At 41.0% G+C, this 20,825-nt stretch overlaps 1 long non-coding RNA gene across 1 annotated transcript; it reads right to left on the reverse strand.

Annotated features, from left to right (window-relative positions):
* Positions 1–283: 283 nt before the first annotated feature.
* Positions 284–20,808, reverse strand: LOC132658226 (uncharacterized). The gene is made up of 2 exons (XR_009597532.1): positions 19,629–20,808; positions 284–11,386 (listed from the first exon to the last, which is right to left on the reverse strand). It is a non-coding gene; the product is annotated as an uncharacterized LOC132658226 (long non-coding RNA).
* Between the last annotated feature and the right edge of the window lie 17 nt (positions 20,809–20,825).

A 20,825-nucleotide genomic window follows, 5' to 3' on the forward strand; every position in this document is an offset into this window, starting at 1 on the left:
CATGCAGTAAGAACTTTAAAATTGTTTCTACCATATTAGGACAAAAGCTTATGCTATGATTAACTGGCATGATTTCCCCTTTGATTTGGTAACCATCATGTTGGTTTGGGAAAACATGAAACAATTTAAGTCAATTGTAAGTTATTTGATTTTCATTTTGTAGGTACAGAACTATAATTTTTCAGTATCAAAATATTACTTTATATTATGATAATTCTCTCAAGGAATATTTATTGATAGATCCAAAAAACAAAGCATATCACTATTCTCTTTTCTTTTCAAATTTTTGTATTTGTTAACCCAGTTATTCTATTGACAGGAAATTACTAATGCTTTTAATAGAGGCTTTTAATGTATTTTGATATGAGGACAGTTTTTAGGTACTTTGATTTAGAGGTATAGAAGAAAGGAATCTTTATTTATTGATCTTATGTGTCAAGCAGCAGACATGAGTTGATCTTACATCATGTGTCAAGCAGCAGATATCAAAAAACATATTATACTTATTGATCTTATATTATGTGTCAAGCAGCGGACATTATATTGACCAATGCTGCGGACATGGGTGCAATCCCTCCTCCAGGAAGATCTCACATGTCCGGGAGCAACACATCCTTGTGTGCCACAACTACCGAGCCTGGACTCTAGAGCCCACCAGCCACAACTACTGAAGCCCGCACACCCAACAAAGAGGAGCCTCCACTCACCACATCGAGAGAAAGCCCACGGAAAAGCGATAAAGACCCACCGCAGCCAAAATTAATTAATTAAAAAATTGTAGTCATGATAATCTCTGTTGCTTTAGTTTACAAAGAAAATTTAATGTAATTTTCTGCATGTGCCCCTGCATGCGCCCCTTTTTTTGCTGACTCTTTCATTTTAATAAAGCATCGTCTCCATCAGCTTCCTGAACAAATGTGTATCAGTTCAGTTCAGTTCAGTTCAGTTCAGTCACTCAGTCGTGTCCGACTCTGCGACCCCATGAATCGCAGCAGGCCAGGCCTCCCTGTCCATCACCAACTCCCGGAGTTCACTCAGACTCACGTCCATTGAGTCAGTGATGCCATCCAGCCATCTCATCCTCTGTTGTCCCCTTCTCCTCCTGCCCTCAATCCCTCCCAGCATCAGAGTCTTTTTCAATGAGTCAACTCTTCGCATGAGGTGGCCAAAGTACTGGAGTTTCAGCTTTAGCATCATTCCTTCCAAAGAAATCCTATAGAAGATAACTTTTCCAGACCTTGTAATGTCTAAAAATGTTTAGACTTAAAAACAAATGGGACCTAATCAAACTTACAAGCTTTTGTACAGCAAAGGAAATCATGTGCTCAGTTGTGTCCAACTCTTTGTGGGCCCACAGACTGTAGCTCACCAGGCTCCTCTGTTCTTGGAATTTTCTAGGCAAGAATACTGGAGCAGTATTTCCTACTCCAGGGGATCTTCCTGATCCAGGGATCGAACCCACATCTCTTGTGTCTCCTGCATTACAAGCAGATTCTTTACCACTGCACCACCTTTTTGCTTATGGGAACCCCATAAGCAAAACAAAAAGAAAATATCCCAGTCCACTGGGAGAAAATATTTTCAAATGATGCTACTGACAAGAGCTTAATCTCCAAATTATACAAACAGCTCATATGACGCCATAACAAAATAACAAACAACCCATTTGGGGGGAAAAAATAGGAAGAAGATCTAAATAGACATTTTTCCAAAGACACACTGATAACCAAAAGGCACAGGAAAAAATGCTCAATGCCACTAATTATTAGAGAAATGCAAATCAAAACTATAAAGAGTTCATACCCATCAGTATGGACATCATAAAAATTCTACAACTAACAAATGTTGGAGAAGGTGTGGAGAAAAGGGAACCCTCCTACACTGCTGGTGGGGATATAAATTGGTGCAGCCACTATGGAAAACAGTATGTAGGTTCATCAAAAAAACTAAAAATAGAGACTTCCCTGGTGGTCCAGTGGTTGAGAATCCATCTTGCAATGCAGGGGACACAGGCTCGATCCCTGGTCCAGGAAGATCCCACCTGCTGAGAAGCAGCTGAGCCTGTGCTACAGCTAGAGAGTCTAGTGCCCCACAAGGAGGATCCTACCCTTCAAAAAGGTGCCTGCTCCCCTGTGTTCATAGCAGCACTATCTACAACAGCCAAGACACAGAAACAACCTAAGTGTCCGTCAACAGTGGAATGGACGAAGATGCGGTACATACGTGTATATATACACGATGGAACACTACTCAGCCCTAAAAAGAATGAGTACTGCCATTTGCAGCAACATGGAGAGACCTAGAGAATTTCCAGGAATTCTTTCTTTGTTCTCATAAACCTTTTTGTACTCATCTGGTCATTTCATGAATGTATTATTTTTTCCTTATATTTCTGTAGATCGAGTTGAGGTTTTTTATAACTTTTCCTCTCTCTTAGTTTCTGTTTTCTATAAATTCTAGCTTAAATTTTTATTCCGTCTCTATCATTGGTGTTGCAGACTTTTCTGTTTGGAATCCTTGTCTGTTCATTTCATCTAAGGGTGAAAGCGTTCAAGTCCAAGTTGAAGCTCTTTGTGCATGGGCAGGACATATTGACTGGTGGGCTTCACTACAGAGTGATCCGGCTGAGGGGAATTAGGAAAGATCCCCAATTAACAGGATGTTTAGGACTGTCTTTGGGCATCTTAGAGTTGCAGAGAACGTGTGTCCTATGTTTTGCTTGGAGGCTCTCAGTCTGTTTGCTTCTAATCTTGGAGTGGAATGAATCTATGGTTTCTCTCTTCACTACTAGACTTGCACTTGCTACTCTTGTTTTTGGTGTAGTGGCCTCACTCCAGGGCCTAGTGCTCGCTCTGGTTCACTTTTGTTAGAAAGCAAAGTTTCTGCTGAGGAGGGGAGAGGGGTTGAGCAGCCATGTGTGGTGGCAGGTAAGGGGGTGGGGGAACAGCCAAGGACAACTGGAGTGTCTAACTGCCTCTTATATAAACTCCCCAAATCCTCCTGCTTTACCTTCTTTTTCACTTTAAAATTTAGGTTTTATACTTATCCATATACTGTGAGGCCAACAGCTTAGGAAAAAATGGCCATGGAAAAGACAGCCTGTGATTCACTTGTCCTGAGAGGAGGAGCAGGCCATATGCCTTAGAACCACATGGGGAAGCTCCAGGATTGGAGGGGAATGAGGGGAATGGGGAGCTGGGGGCAAGAACCTTTATTGTGGTTTTCACGGGAGGCGTGGTGGGGCAGGGTGAGCCGGCTGAGGACAGGGCAGCTTGATTAATTTCAGCTCTGTGGCATCGGGGCTGTCCCTAGCCGCCCGGTACCTAGCCCTGGGATATAGAAGAGGTGGGGGTGATGTGGGCTCAGGATTGCTTGGTTTCCAGGTGAAAGGCACATCAAAAGGGATCTTTATCATCTCCAGGAATTGGCTGGTTCTGGGAGGTGCAGTCTCCTCATGAAGTAAGGCCCCAGATGTCAAAACATGGGAGAAAAAGGTGTGCATAATGTACTTGGTATCACCAGTTCCTGAGCCTCTGAGAAGGACTCTCAAGATGGCTCCCATCTAGATTTCGTCCACTGCTTGTTCACAGTTCTGCTTTCCATAAAAGATGATTATGACAAGTGAGGGTTACTCATCCGTCCATCTACTCTCCAGCTTCCAAAATCTTTTCCTGCTGTACCTCCATCATTCTGTTTGAATGGGAGAGATTTATGTCTTTTTAAAAAGTCCTTTATGGTCATTTGAGTGGGATTTGGAGAGGCAGCAAAGATGAGGGCCTGCGTTCAACCCACCACCTTTAACTGGTCATCAAATACTACCTCTTAAACAAATGCTTTTTCCTTCTTACTTTGAAGGAATGGGGATATTTAATCACACTACTCCACTCCACTCCACCCATTTCTGCCCAAAACAGGTTATCAGTCCAGTTCAGTTCAGTTCAGTCGCTCAGTCATGTCCACCTCTTTGTGACCCCATGAATCGCAGCACCCCAGGCCTCCCTGTCCATCACCAACTTCCGGAGTTCACTCAGACTCATGTCCATCGAGTCAGTGATGCCATCCAGCCATCTCATCCTCTGTCATCCCCTTCTTCTCCTGCCCCCAATCCCTCCCAGCATCAGAGTCTTTTCCAATGAGTCAACTCTTCGCATGAGGTGGCCAAAGTACTGGAGTTTCAGCTTCAGCATCATTCCCTCCAAACAGGATATACACAGGGCCATATAACTTACTTATCTTAAAATACTTGAAGAGCTAACATACAGAAGAAAGAGTGAGCTTATCCTGAGTACCTCCAGACCATATGTAGGAACAATGAATAAAAATTTTAGAGAGATTATTCAGATAAACAAAAGAAAAAAATACATTATACACTCTGAAAATTTAAGGGACTTCTCTGCAGTCTAGCGGTTAAGATCCTGTGTTTCCATTGCAGGGGACACAAGTTCCATTCCTGGTCAGGGAGCTAAGATTCCACATGCTGCAACAAAGACCTGGAGCAGCCAAATAAATAAGTTTTTAAATGCATGCTTTAAATTTTTTTAATCAAAAAACAATAATAAAATTTCATCTGCTGCCTCATGAAATAAAGAACTTTGCATCATAGAACTCATGAAAATGCAGTAGGCAGAAATGTCTGACCCTAAAGATTCCTAATCCCATGGGTCTTCCTGTGACGTCTCTTTTGTAGCACTTAGAGTTGCTGTTTTCTCTTCAGGCTACGAGCTATATACGAGCAAGAACTGTCTTTATTAATCACCCCTTTACCAGTTAGATTTAGCATGGGGCCTGATACATTGTAGGCGCTCTAAAGCAAACCAAAATTTACATAGCAGATTAAGAACTAGGACGATATTAAATGTATCATGATACTAGAAGAGGATTCTAGAAGAACTAGAATTAAGTAAAGATACTTAATTCAATGTGGGACGATAAGGGAGGACTTCCTAAGGGTGGTGGTGTTTAAATTAATTCTTAGCATAAGAAGAGTTAGTAAGGCAAGGAAGGGAGGGAAGAGAATTCTAGGAGAAAAAACATCAGATCAACATCACAGAGACATCAGATAACATGATGTATTCTGGGAACTTATTCCAAACAGCAGGGCAACCTGGAAGACATGGAGGGATTCGGAGAGAGAGGAGACAAGAGCACAAGACCAGGTCAATGTCATGCTAAGATTTGACAATTATGTGCCGGAAAGAGTTGCTCCAGACTCTGAAGCGGAAAGTCTTACAGTTCAGTTTGGAAAGGTCTTCCTGGCAGCGACCTGAAAGGTGCATGAGAGGCAGAGGCTAGAGGTACAGGACCAAGTGGAAAGTGGACACCGGGACAAAACTCTAGAACGAGAACATCACTCAGCCAAGTTCTCTGATACCTGATAACAAGAATCACCCTTTCTCCAGCTTCCAAGAACATGTTCCCCATTTCTGTCTGGATCTTCCCAGAATGGCCCTCACTGTCACCGTACTCTTAGGTACCTTGTAAGAAGACTATGGCTGTTTCCACCGCCCTCCTGCTTTCTCTCTTGCCCGTTCATGTCGATGTACTTTCTCCGGCAGGAATTTCATGTTGCCAGAATTTCCTCTGCTCCTAGAAATTCATTCCTCAGGAAAGGAATTATGAGAAGCCCTACATGTCTTCCTTTAATCTGATCCCACATATACTGAGAGAAATTCCTCCACATTTGTAGCATATAGATGGTATTTTTCTTCATATTTCAGTATTAATTCCAGCTGTTTTAACTATCAAATGCTGTGTAATACACAGCCCCCAAATTTAGTAACTTAAAACAATAACTATTTCTTTGCTTGTGATTCTGCGACCTGGGCCGGCTCCATGGGCGGCTCCTGTCTCCTCTACGTGCCACTGAGAAGGCTGGTGAGACTCAGTCTGGGGGTCCATGTCTAAGCTGGCCCTCAGCTGTCACGTGGGAGCTCAACAGGGCCGCAGAGGCCTTCATTCTCGGCCATGGGAACCCTCACTTGACTCAGGCATTTCACTGCAGCATGGCTACTGAGTCTCAGAGATAAGGAGGAAAGGGAGCGGGGCTTACTCGTGCCTGCGCTCAGAGACCCCGAACGTCACTTCTCTGCGTTCCCCTGGACAAAGCATCTCCAGGCCCAAGTCAGACTCAAGAGGAGGAGATGTAAGCTCTCCTGCCTGAGGGAAGGATGTGCATGATGTACAGGGATGGGCAGAATTATTTGGAGGCATCTTCAGAGAGTATTTACTACTCAGGTTGCTCCTCAGTGTTATATTTCACCGGTCATATTACTAAAGTGGTGTCTCCCAGAAATGAAGCACAACATTGCTTTTCTAATTTTTTTTACTGAAGTATAATTTACATTCAATGAAACAGTCTTAAGTGTACAATTCAATGAGCTTTGGTGCATGTACACAATTGTGCAACAAGTACCCATATCAAAGTACAGATTATGTTTCTCACTTTAGAACATTCTCTGTGCTTTTTCCTTGTCAAGACATGTTTCCAGAGGGAACCACTCCCTGTTCTGACTTTTTTCATCTAAGATTAGATTTCCCCGCTTTAGAACTTAAATGAAATTATAAAGCACCTATTCTGGTGTGCTAGACTTTTGTTCATCATAAAATTTTTGAGACTCATTCATGTTGTTCTGTGTATTATTATTTTATTCCTTTTAATTATGAGTAGTGTTTCATTTTATGAATATAGTTTAGTAACTATTCATTTGTTAGTGGCTACTTGAATTGTTTTCCCTTCGAAAGTCAGTTGCTCAGTCATGTCTGACTGTTTGTGACCCCATGGACTGTAGCCCCCCAGGCTCCTTACTCTGTGGAATTCTCTAGGCAAGAATCCTGGAGTGGGTTGCCTTTCTTTTCTCCAAGGGATCTTTTCAACCCAGGGATTGAACCTGCTCTCTTGCTTTGCTGGTAGACTTCACCATTTGAGCCACCAAGGAAGCCCTTGATAGTACAAATAAAGTGGTTTTGAACATTCTTGTACAACTCATACACGTAATGTTTCCTTTCTTTTGGGTTAGGACTAGGAATTCACCTGGAAGTAAATTACTAAGTCATAGAGAGGACATTTCTTTAATTGTACAAGAAATTGTCAAACACTTTCCCAAAGTGGTTGAACTAGAGTTCCAGTTGTTCCACATCTCTGTAAGTATTTGGTGTTGTCAGTCATTAATTGTAGCCATTCTAGAAGTGTGAGTGGGCTTCCCTGGCGGCTTATACGGTAAAGATTCATCTGCATGCAGGAGACTGAGGTTCGATCCCTGGGTCGGGAAGATCCCCTGGAGAAGGAAATGGCGACCCACTCCAGTACTCTTGCCTGGAGAATTCCTTGGGCAGAGGAGCCTGATGGGCTACAGGTCACAGGGTCGCAGAGTTGAACAGACTGAGCAACTAACACATGCTTAGAAGTGTGGTGGTTTGGGAACACGTGTACACCCGTGGCGGATTCATGTTGATGTATGGCAAAACCAATACAGTATTGTAAAGTAAAATAAAGTAAAAAAAAAAAAAAAAGTGTGGTGGTATCCCAGTGTTGTATTAATTTTCTTTTCCCTGATGACTAATCATGTTGAGCGCATTTTCATGCATTTATTGCTCATTCATACACGTTTCCTTGTGAAGTGCCCATTAAAGTATTTTGCCCATGTTAAATACATTTACAATGTTTCAGGTGTGCAATACAGTGACTCTGTTTTTAAACTATACTTCAATGAAAAATAAATTAGAAAGAAGAAACCCTGATCTCATAATTTGAGATTAAAAGTGGCCTAATTAGAACCCAAGTGTTGTGATTCCCCCAGAACTACTTCCACTACCCCAAGATCCTGCCACCTTTCAAAAGGAAGTGCTGAGCACACCCCAAGCACAGATGGTGCTGGGTAGCCAGGCCCTGCACCTGGCTGTGGACAAACAAGGAAAACAAGTACAGACAAGGGAGCCTCCTCACCCAAGTCTAGTTCTCCGATTACATCTCAGCAATGCTTTTCTAACCTCCAGCAAAAAATCAGAGTCCCTCATAGACAATATCCATATTAACACCATCCAATTAATACCCTAGGACCCTAACGTTACATCATCAAGAAAAAAAAATAAAGTGTATTATTAAAAATCCTTATAATTTAAGAATAGACAGTCTCCATATCAAGTTACAAAATATGAGATGAAAGCATTCCTGTGACTGTTTATCAATACATAAATCTACTTGTGCTGTTTGCCTTTTTATAAATGAGTTTTACACATTTTTGGAGAGAACTGACAAAACATAATATACGACTCCAATCACACACATAATATATCTCTCTAGTTAAGTCTTCTTTATCTCAGCAATAAGTATCACATATTTTAATTTAAAATGTTTGTTTATAATCTGCTCTAATTATTGTGATTTTTAATCTGTCTAAAAGTTCTGAGAGGAAATTTCAAGAGTATGATAAATTTTTCCCTACAATCTAAGAGAAGACAGAGTAGCATCATTACTATTTTAGAAGTAGAAACTTTTGAATAAAATTTTTTAATTAGAAGAAATGAAATATGCACACATTTAATAATAGTACAAAGGTAGAATTTGATGAGTTATGAAAGAGTTACACATGGTACAATACAAAAGTCAAGGAGAAAGCAAATTCAGCCTTTGATATTTCTTAACCAGTTAAAAATAATAGAAACATACTTAAGCAAATCTGTCTTAAATATATGAAAAATTGAATTCTAAAAGATGTAAGAAATTGGGAAAATAAAAAAGATTCTTTTGACAATTCTACATCCAAGATGGCATTCAACATGGATAAGAGTCCATTTTTTAAATTTAATGTTGTCATTTATAGAGACTGCTCTTCTTACTTCATTAGATGATTTCAGCCTTTAGTAATCAACATCACCAAGCTTAGTCCTTCAGATTTGATCTTTCACTATAATTAAAAGTAGCTGGTCAGTAAGTAGACATTTCTTCACAGAAGACATACAGAGCCCAACAAACACATGAAAACATGCTCATCATCGATGATTACAAACACAACTTAGCGACTGAACAACAGCAACAACAAAGTCAAAACTACAGTGAGGTACCACCTCACACTAGTCAGAATGGCCATTGTTAAAAAGTCTACAGATAACAAATGTTAGAGAGAGCGCGGAGAAAAGGGAACCCTCGAATACTGTTGTGGGAATGCAAATTGGTGCAGTCATTATGGAAAACATTATGGAGTTCCCTCAAAAAGGTAAAAACAGAGTTGCCATATGATCCAGAAATTCCATTCCTGGGCATATACTCAGATAAAACTGTAAAGATAAAAAGTAGTCAAAAAGATACTGCAGGGAGGCAATGGAGACACAGACATAGAGAAAAGACTTGTGGACACAGGGGAGGGAGGAGAGGGTGGGACAGACTGAAAGAGTAGCATTGAAACATACATATACCATATGGAAAATTAGATAGCCAGGGGAAATTTCCTGTATGACACAGGGAGGGATGGGAAGGGGTAGGAGGTGGGAGGAGTTTCAAGAGGAGGGGACACACGTATACCTATGGCTGATTCACGCTGATATATGGCAGAAACCAATAAATATTGTAAAGCAATTATCTTCCAACTAAAAATAAATTAATTTTAAAAATTAAAACCAATAAATAAATAAATAAAATAGGCAGGCAGCATGGCACAGGCAACATAAGCAAAAATGTATACTCAGGCCATAGGGGAAAAAAAAACAATCCTGACCTCCTCTCTTGCCAAGCAACAATTCCATAGAAAGTTTGTGTTCTAATGGTATAGGGAGTATTTAAAATTTTCATATCCCAGGTATGTTTTATTTTTTTCACAGAATTGTAACCCTTTGTTTGCTTCATATGTGCTTCTTACATGGATAGAAGAGCCTATATATTTCATAAAACATTCTCAGCTCTAATAACTATTAACATAGTTAATAAGACACATACAATGTGATGAGCCCATAAGCATGTGCTGGGAAATAAAGCCAGACTTTCCCATCTCCAGTGTTATTCACACTTTCTTTAAGAATTACCTAGGAACTGTTAACAGTTTCCCTGGTCCTGGCCTGAGATTCTGACTTAGTGGGTAAAGGCTGAGCCCTGGAATTTGCATTTTTAATAAACACAGACATCATCCTGAAAGAAAAGATATATTGACCCCTATGTTCATAACACTATTCACGACAGCCAAAACATGGAAACAACCTAAAAGTTTATTGAAAGATGAATGGATAAAGATGTGGTATATATACACAATGGAACATTGTTGTTGTTCAGTCACACAGTCATGTCCGACTTTCTGTGACTACGTGGACTGCAGCACGCCAGACCTCCCTGTTCCTCAAAATTTGCCCAAGTTCATGTCCATTGCATCGGGGACACCATCCAGCCATTTCATCCTATGACGCCCTCTTCTCTTTCTGCCCTCCATCTTTCCCAGCATCACAGACCTTTCCAATGAGTCGTTTGTTCCATCAGGTGACCAAAATACTGGAGCTTCAGCTTCCTCATCAGTCCTCCCAATGGGTATTTAGGGTTGATTTCCCTTAAGATTGACTGGTTCATCTCCTTGCTGTCTCAGGGACTCTCAGGAGTCTTCTCCAGCACCACAGTTCAAAGGCATCAATTCTTTGGAGCTCTGACTTCTTCACGGTTCAGCTCTCACAAATGTACATTACCACCGGCAAGACCATAGCCTTGACTATACAGACCTCTGTCGGCAGAGTAATGTCTGCTTTTCAACACGATGTCTAGGTTTATCTTAGCTTTCCTGCTGAGAAGCAATCGTCCTCTGATTTCATGACTGCAGTCACCATAAGCAGTGATTTTAGAGCCCAAGAAGAGGAAATCTGTCACCGCTTCCACCATTTCCCCCTTCTATCACATAGATGGGGAGTCCATAGGGTTGCAAAGAGTCAGACACAACTGAGCACGCAGAGCACATACAAGCACCATGGAGCCAGATGCCATGACCTTATTTTTTTTTAATATTTAGTTTTAAGCTGGCTCTTTCACTCTCCTCCTTCACTGTCATCAAGAGGCTCTTTAGTTCCTCTTCGCTTTCTGCCCACCTATCTTGATTCCAGCTTGTAATGCATCTGGCCCAGCGTTTCTCATGATGTGCTCAGCGTATACATTAAACAAACAGGGAGACAGCAGACAGCTCTATTGTCCTCCGTTCTCAACCTTGAACCAATCAGTTGTTCCATACAGGGCTCTCACTGTTGCTTCTTGGCCCGCATCCAGGTTTCTCAGGAAACAGGTAAGATGGTCTGGTGTTATCATCACTTTAAGAGCTTTCCACAGTTTATTATGATCCACACAGAAAAAGGCTTCAGTGTAGTCGATGAAACAGAGGTAGGTTTTTTTAAATGTACAGTTTGATTTATAATTAGATTTATCCAACTGTATAAAAAGACAAAAAAGACAAATGAAATATTACTCAGCCATAAAAAATGAAATAATGCCATTTGCAGCAACATGGATAGACCTAGAGATTTTTACACTAAGGAAAGTAAGTCAGAGAAAGACAAACACCACATGATACCACTTATATGTGGAATCTAAAACATGACACAAATGAACATGTCTACAATAACAGAAACAAACTCATAGACATAGGGAACAGGCTGGTGGTTGCCAAGGGAGTGGGGGTGGTGAGGAGGGAAGGACTGGGAGTTTGAGACTGAGTTCAGTTCAGTTCAGTCACTCAGTCGTGTCTGTCTCTTTGGGACCCCATGGACTGCAGCACGCCAGGCATCCAAGTCCATCACCAACTCCCAGAGCTTGCTCAAACCCACGTCCATAGAGTTGGTGATGCCATCCAACCATCTTATTCTCTGCTGTCCCCTTTTCCTCCTGCCTTCAATCTTTCCCAGCATCAAGGTCTTTTCTAGTGAGTCAGTTCTTCACATCAGGTGGCCAAAGTTTTGGAGCTTCAGCTTCAGCATCAGTCCTTCCAGTGAATATTCAGGACTGATTTCCCTTAGGATTGGCTGGTTTGATCTCCTTGCAGTCCAAGGGACTCTCAAGAGTCTTTTCCAACACCACAGTTCAAAAGCATCAGTTCTTCATAGCTCAGCTTTCTTTATGATCCAACTCTCACATCCATACATGACTACTGGAAAAACCATAGCTTTGACTAGACGGACCTTTGTCAGCAAAGTAATGTCTCTGCTTTTTAATATGCTGTCTAGGTTGGTAATAGTTTTTCTTCCTAGAAGCAAGTGTCTTTTAATTTCACAGCTGCAGTCACCATCTGCAGTGATTTTGGAGTCCAAGAAAATAAAGTCTGTCACTGTTTCCATTGTTTCCCCATCTATTTGCCATGAAGTGATAGGACCAGATGCCATGATCTTCATTATTTGAATGGTGAACTTTAAGCCAACTTTTTCACTCTCTTCTTTCCCTTTCATCAAGAGGATCTTTAGTTCCTCTTTGCTTTCTGCATATCTGAGGTTATTGATATTTCTCCCAGCAATCTTGATTCCAGCTTGTGCTTCATCCAGCTGGGCATTTCACATGATGTACTCTGCATATAAGTTAAATAAACAGGGTGACAATATACAGCCTTGATGTAGTACTTTACCAATTTGGAACCAGTCCATTGTTCCATGTCTGGTTCTAACTGTTGCTTCTTGACCTGCATACACATTTCTCAGGAGGCAGGTCAGGTGGTTTGGTATTCCCATCTCTTGAAGAATTTTCCACAGTTTGTTGTGATCCACACAGTTAAAGGCTCTGGCGTAGTCAATAAGGCAGAAGTAGATGTTTTTCTGGAACCTAAAAAGGTACTTATGACCAAACCTGTTATAAAGGATGTAGATTTATTCAAACAGACTTAATGACCTTGGGCAACGCACACCTCAGTGATTACTACAGTTGACTGTGTCAGAGGTGTTTCCCCAGGTTTTGCAAACTGTGCAAGCCTCTGACAAGTCTTGCGGTACTGTGGAAAGGGGAAGGAGCTCATAATTTAAATACTGATATTAGATATTTTAGGGTATCCCCAGGTGGTGCAGTTGTAAAGAATCCTCTGGCCAATATAGGAGACACAAGAGACACAGATGCAATCCCTGAGTAGGAAAGATCCCCTGCAGAAGGAAATGGCAACCACTCCAGTATTCTTGCCTGGGAAATCCCATGGACAGAGGAGACTAGCAGGCTATAGTCCATGGAGTTGCAAGAGTTGGAACGACTTAGTGACTAAACCACCACCCACGACACTGGATATCTTACAACCCTAACAAGTGAGGGCTCAGATCAGAATCAATGTGATATGAAAAACAGAGCAAGATTTCCTGTTCCTGTAACAAAGCTGACTGAGCTGATCTCAACCCTCCCACTGGGTATACATAAACTTGACAAGCTTAGATGAACAGACACAGCTAGATAAACTATAAACACACACACACTCAAGAACACATAGCCTAAATCAAGAGAAAGAAAAGGAACGATCCAGGACAGTGCCATTCCTGAGTCTCAAAACAGAGGTTTTAATGACTCCAAAGAATTGAAGATATGTCTTGGTCTTGGTGAAAGACAGAGTTGGAAGTGAGACACTTACATAAAGACAAGCTGCTAAAAGAGCCACCAAGCTGTGAAAAGAGAACTAGAAAAATTAGATCAAGTGAAATTTCAGAGAAGCAGCAAGGAAGCTTGTCATCCTCTAGGGTTCTGAATAGGCAAGACATTTCTCAAGAGTCAAACCCCAAATTTATACCATGTGTGGGTATGGTCTCTTTACTATGTGGTAATTACAGCTGTGAATTTAACATAAATGCTAGTCCCAGGTCCATGAATATTTTAAAACTCTGACTTTGGAAAAAGCAAACATCAAACGCAGATATTAAATCACTGTGCAGGGGCTCAGCCCCAGTCATATAGAAAACACAGCCTCAGTGAAGATGAGTTCACATTCCTAAACTACAAATCACACAAAGACATATAATAAGACAAAGTCATCAAGGGAAACAAAAAAGAGAATTAGAAATAATGGAACAATCTAAAAGGGACTAATTAATTGTGTTCAAAATAATTACAGCAATGCAAAAAAGATTCAGAAGCATAAGGAATAAAATAATTTGACTACAGGGAAAGAAAACAGAGATTTTAACATAGCAGTGGACATCTAAATTTTTTTTAAACATAGTCACTGTAATTACAAACTCATTGCACACATTTAAACTGTAATTGGAGAGATTAGCAAACTGAGAGATCATCCATCACGCATAATGAAGCCCTAAACACAAAAGATATGAAAAATATAAGAGAGGGTTGACTTCATGCAATAGGAGCTCCAGTTGAAGAAAATAAAATAGGTTAGAGGCAATATTTGAAGAGATAGGGCTGAGAATTTCCTAGAATTGAAGAAAGACATTATTGCAGTAGTTCATCAGATATTGTAGGTGAAATAAAAACAACTCGTATTCAGACGCTATAGAACAGTAAAAATGAAGAAAAACTCTTAAATGCAACTAGAGGGGAAAAAAAAGATGTATCGTTGGCAATGCCTTTGGCATTTCTGGAGATGTGTTCATTCAGAGGTATTTCTGCACATTCCATTGCCATAGTGGCTTTCAAATATAAATACTGCCATCTGGGACACTCCCACACTGCACGAGGTATCAGTGTAAAACTGCCATCGGTATCTCATCTTAGACTTAATCTTCTGTTCATTCCCAAACGCCCCCTTTGCCTGCCCAATCCATTTCTTTGTCCCTCTGGTTGATAGTAACTCAATTTTTAAAACAGCTTCAGTCATGAAATCCCAATTTCTGATCAATGTGGAAATGACTCTACTTGAGAGGAAAAAAATTCTGTTGTGAGCAAGGATTTGATTGTTACCATAAGTAGAACATTTCCCCACTGCTGTATGTGGCTTAATAATTGTAAATCGAGGGAATGGACAACTCAATGAACTTGAATTCATAACTGACCATTAAAACAAATGGATTCCTATACCTAATGTACCTGCAGGGCACATCACCTAGGGCAGAGGGATGGTACGTGGAGGGAGGTGGGAGGGGGGCTCAGGATGGGGAACACATGTACACCCGTGGCGGATTCCTGTTGATGTATGGCAAAACCAATACAATATTGTAAAGTAGCCTCCAATTAAAATAAATAAAATAAAATAAAAATAAAATGAGGGTTGATCATATACTCCTCTACTTATTTGGTGATAATACTGAGAAGAATTTAAATGGAATGAGTGACAAAATGCTGAATGTGAATAAGCTCTTGAGAATGCATTAACTGTCAGATCATTAGCATGATGTCTAAACTAATATTCCAGTAGATGTACAAGGAAGACCATCACACTCTTATGTACCATCAGTGAAGTCCTCAAAAATCAGAGTTGTCTAAACAATTCAGCCCTTTCAGAGATCTTTCAGTACATTAAGACCATTTCAACAAAAACAAATGTGTGTATGAGAAAGACCTGGGCAGTGAAGGAGAATAAAGATTTTTATGTTCTAACAATTTCTTTATTAATAAGTGCCTTAAATCTAGAAGTGTATGGATGGTATAGTTAGCTCATGTGAGGCAAAAATAATCTGTGAAAAACCAAAAAGGAATCTAGAGTGAACTGACTATTCCTTGACTCACACTGGTTAGCAGTTGTCATTAGCGTCTGTAGTGACCACTATCAGCAACATGTTGTGATATTGTGATTTGTAATACAAAAAATATGCTTGGTCTTTGTCCTTCTTAGCTCCTGGGATAGACTTCCTAAGACCTTTGGAATTTCCTACAGGATAAGAGCCTTTAAAGGTGCTTTTTGTTATGTTTAGGAGGTGACTTTTAGAAAATCCCAAAGTCACCTGAGGATGGGAACTGGTTGCCAGGGGAATAAACCCAATAATTAGAGGGTAGGAACTCTCAGTTCCAGCCCCTGACCTCTGGGAGAGGAAGGGGGACTGAAGATTAAGTTCAATCACGTATGGCCAACGATCAAGTAAATTATGCCTATGTAATGAAGCCTCCATAAATCCCAAAAGGACCAGCCTGGAGAGCTGGTGACCACATGGAGATGCTGGGAGAGTAGGCTCTGACAGGCATGAAAGTTCCCCAACCATTCCCCATAGCTGGCCCTATGTGTTACTTCTATCTGGCTGGTCTGAGTTATACTCTTTTTTTAAAAACATTTTTACTTATTTGCTTTATTTTTGGTTGTGCTAATTGTTTGTTGCTGCACCTGCTTTCTTTAGTCGTGGTGAGCAGGGGCTACTCTCTAGTTGTACTTCGCGGGTTTCTCATTGCAATGACTCCTCTTCTTTTGGAACACAGGCTCTAGGCTTGCAGTCTTCAGTATTTGCTGTGCACAGGCTTAGCTGCCCTGCAGCACGTGCGATCTTCCTGGACCAGGGATTGAACCTGTGTCTCCTGCACTGGCAGGTGGATTCTTAACCACTGGACCACCGGAAGTCCCTATATTCTTTTTATAATAAACCAATATCTAGTAAATAAAATATTTTTCTGAATTCTGTGAGCCGCAATAGCAAATTAATTGCCCTCAAGGAGAGGGTGGTGGTTGATTAGAAACACAGGTGATAACCTGGACTTGTGACTGGCATCTGAAGTGGGGGTGGGAGGTGAAGAGGGCAGTCCTCCAGGACTGAGCCCCTAACCTGCAGAATCTGACACCATCTCTAGGTGGATAGTATCAGAACTGTATTGAATTGTAGGACAATCTAGCTGGTGTTTGAAAACTGCTTGCTGGCATGTGGAAAAAAATCAGAATTTCAGGGGATCATTCAAGAAGCCCGTGAGTCACTGTTGATGTCCCCTCTGTTCCTGCTCCATAGCTAAGTCCAGGAGATTCTACCTCCAAACTTAAAAACAAATAGATCCACTTTTCTGTATCAACCCTATTACCAGCTCAGCAAGCTTCCATCATTTCTCCCCTAGATCAGCCTTCCACTGGTCCATTTTTCCTCTACTCTATCCTTTCGTAGCAGCCAAAGTAATCTTCCAAGTGGGTCTTCTTACCATCACACTAAACATCCTTCAAAGGCTTCCCAATATTCTTGATGTAATCCAAATTGCCTATGTGACCTACCAGGTCTGCACAATCTGGCCCCTGCCTCCCTCATGCCTTCGTTTCATACCCCTTCGTTTTATACCACTCCTCCACACTGGCTCCCTTTCAATTCCTCAAACTCACCAGGTTATTTCCCGCTTTGGGCCATCGTGCTTGGTGATTCCTCTTTTTAATATCTTTTTCTGCCTATACTTTACCCAGCTGACTCATTTACCTTACAGATAATAGATTGAATGCCACTTTGTCAGAAAGGCTTCTCTGGCTCCAATTTAAAATTTTATACATTTCCATTACACTGACTAATTTTCTTCATATGAGATATAGCCATAATGTCGGTCTCTCTTCCAAGACTATAAGCTCCAAGAGGGCACAAATCATACCCATCATTCAGTGATGTTTGTCCATCACTGAATACCCAATGCTCAGCACAGAACTTGGCACAATAATTTTTTTTTTATTTTGAGTGAATGATCCTGTAAGGTAGATTATTCCATATTACAGGTGAGGATATTGAGATCCATTGTGAAACAACTTTTAAGACCTGGAATAACACTCTGGGGTCTGAGTAGAAAGTATTACATTTAAAAATTTTCCAGTATCATTTATTTGATTTTGTTGACTATTAGATGCTACCTATTTAGACCAATACTGTGGCTTCCACTAAGCTTCTCATGAGGCCCATGATGCATTCACATGTGTTTACAGACCTGTGGTCTAAGTGGTAAAATTCTCAAGGATTTCTTAAGAATGTGTTCTAATTTTTCTTTGATGGTTTTCATTTCATTCATCTACAATTTGTGATCTCTGAAAAGTATTTAATTCATTAGAGTCAGATGCAGGAAAATGACTAGCAAAGATCAATAGACATTTTTCTTTGGGTCAGGGAAGGTACTAGATTCAATCATTAAATGACTTAAAAGTATGACTTTTCAGAATGTTTTCCCTAAAACAATTTTGTGCCCCTCATTTCTAGTCACCGTAGGTAAAATTTCCTTCCAAGCCCTTCAGATTAATTCTATTGCCATTTTCGCTAGAGCACAACTGCAGGACTTTTACCTAGGCTTTCCTTATCTCACTGAAAGGGCTTCCCAGGGAGAGCTAATGGTAAAGAACCCACCTGCCAGAGCAGGATATATAAGAGACGTGGGTTCGATCCCTGGGTTGGGAAGATCCCCTGGAGGAGGAAATGGCAACCCACTCCAGTATTCTTGCCTGGAGAATCCCATGGACACAGAAGACCTGCGTGGGTTACAGTCCATAGGGTCACAAAGAGTCGGACACAACTGAAGAGACTTAACACGCAGGCATGCATCTCACTAAAGGGAGTATAAGAAGCTCTGCTGTGCCCTTGGGTATGGACTTGAGTTAAACAAAAGGTGGACTTTACTGCACTGAGAATGTCCAACAATTCTATGGAAGTGCAAAGCAGGGTGGGAGGTAGAAAAGAAAAATAATGATTTGGGGAGGATCTCCTTGAAGACGTTTTTCTCAAAAGAAGTTTCTCTCAAATTTGAATTTTCAGATTTATTCTCTGAGATTCACTAAGAATTTTTCTTTTCCCCTTTCAAAAAAAATGTGGTAAAAAGTACTTAAGTGTACAGTTCAGGGGTACGAGAAATAGTCACATGGTTGCACAACCACGATCAGTATCCATTCCCAAGACTCTTCATCTTGCAAGAGTAAGACTGTACCCATTGAATACTATGGGTTCATTCTCACCTCCCTTCTGCCTCTGGCAACCATGATTCTACTTTGTGTTCCTATGAATTTGACTACTTTAGTTACTTTATATGAGTGGAATTATATTTGTATTTGTCCTGTTATGACTCAGCATGTCTTCAAGGTTCATCCACAGTATAGCATTTGTTAAGAATGTGCTTCCTTCTTATAAGTACTTTTAATTTTTTTTTTTTTTTACAGACTGCCGTACTGTTTTCCATAGTTGCTGCCCCATTTTACATTCCTACCAGAAAGCAGTGTGTCAGGGTTTCTCACCATCCTTGCCAACATTTGTTATTTTCTGACTTTTGTCTGTTTTATAATAGTCATCCTATGGGTGCGAAATAGTATCTCGTTGTGGTTTTGATTTGCATTTCCCTAATGATTAGTGATATTGAGCCTCTTTCCCTGTAATTATTAGTCATTTGTATATCTTCTTTGAAGAAATGTCTATTCAAGTCATTTGTCCATTTCTTCAATGAGCTTTGTTTTTTCTTTTAAAGGGGGTGTCTATACTACTTAAGTTTACCAGACAATACTAACCAAATCCTCCAGATAAGGTGGTTATCTGACATTAAATTTCTTGCAAATAATTACTATGTTTACAAGACTATACCGAAATTATAGCTAAAACAATTTGTAAATTTTTAAACTAAAAAATTTAAATTACTGCACCACATAATTCATATACATTAATATGTGCGTAAGTGTACAGTCTAGTAGATTTTCAGCAAATCATGTGTAACTAGCACCAAGATCAACCACCAGAGCCCATTAGAAGCCCCTCCCCCATACACTAGCCTCTCCTCACCTAGGTAATCACTATCGTAACTTTCAGCAGATTATTTTTCCTATTTTTGTGCTTTATAGAGATGAACTTACCCCTATGTCCTTTCCTGTCTGACATCTTATGCTCAACTTTATGTTTTTGCAGTTTATCCATGTTGTCGCCTGTAGTAGGTCATTCTTTTCATTGCTGAGAAGTATCCCATGATATGAACACTGTGAATGTATTACCTTATTCTATCTTTGATGGCCTTTTTGGTTATTTCCATTTGGGGTTATTAAAACAAATGCATCTGTCAACATTCCGATAACTGTTGGTGCCTTGTAAGCACACATTTCCCTTGGCTGTACACATAACCATGGAACTGCTGGGTCACAGGGTTGGCTTCTATAGTTCAGCTCAGTTCAGTCGCTCAGTCGTGTCCGACTCTGCAATCCCATGGACTGCAGCAGCCAGGCCTCCCAGTCCATCACCAACTCCCAGAGTTGGCTCAAACTCATGTCCGTTGAATCGGTGATGCCATCCAATCACCGCATCCTCTGTCATCCCCTTCTTCCGCCTTCAGTCTTTCCTAGCATCAGGGTCTTTTCAAATGAGTAAGCTCTTTGCATCAGGTGGCCAAAGTATTGGAGTTTCAGCTTCAGCATCAGTCCTTCCAATGAATATTTAGGACTGATTTCCTTTAGGATGGACTGGTTGGATCTCCTTGCAGTCCAAGGGACTCTCAAGAGTCTTCCCCAACACCACAGTTCAAAAGCATCAATTCTTCGGCGCTCAGCTTTCTTTATAGTCCAGCTGTCACATCCATACATGACCACTGGAAAAACCATAGCCTTGGCTTCTATAGTACAGTGCCAAATTGTTTTCGAAAGTTATTTTTTTTTTTTTAGTACTTTATAGTCCAGCAGCATGAGGAATTCAGTTACTCCACATCCTCATCAGCACTTGGTTTCCGTCTCCGTGAAGCAAAGTTTAGGTTGCTTTGGGGGCGAACCTCCGGGTTTTGGTTTGGTTGTCTGAGTTATTAACCACCGCAGACTTCCACTTGGTCCAGCCACAGCGTGTGAACTCAGCGCGTCCCGACTTCGCTCCACGGTTTTGCTCTCCCTGCGCCTTGGAGGTCCTCTCAGTCAGGCGCGTCAGGTGCGCCCAGGGCGGCCGGTCCTGTGAAGACTCTGAAGCCCGCCCCCCGTGCAGCGGAAGCGCGTGCAGCGCCTTCCCGGCCGCCTCCTCGCGCTGCCAGGTAGCGCCCCGCGCCCCAAGCGGCGGCCGGCTGGGGGACGGGCCCCGCG

Source organism: Ovis aries, chromosome 20 (assembly GCF_016772045.2).
Source record: "Ovis aries strain OAR_USU_Benz2616 breed Rambouillet chromosome 20, ARS-UI_Ramb_v3.0, whole genome shotgun sequence".
NCBI classification, from domain to species: Eukaryota; Metazoa; Chordata; class Mammalia; order Artiodactyla; family Bovidae; genus Ovis; species Ovis aries.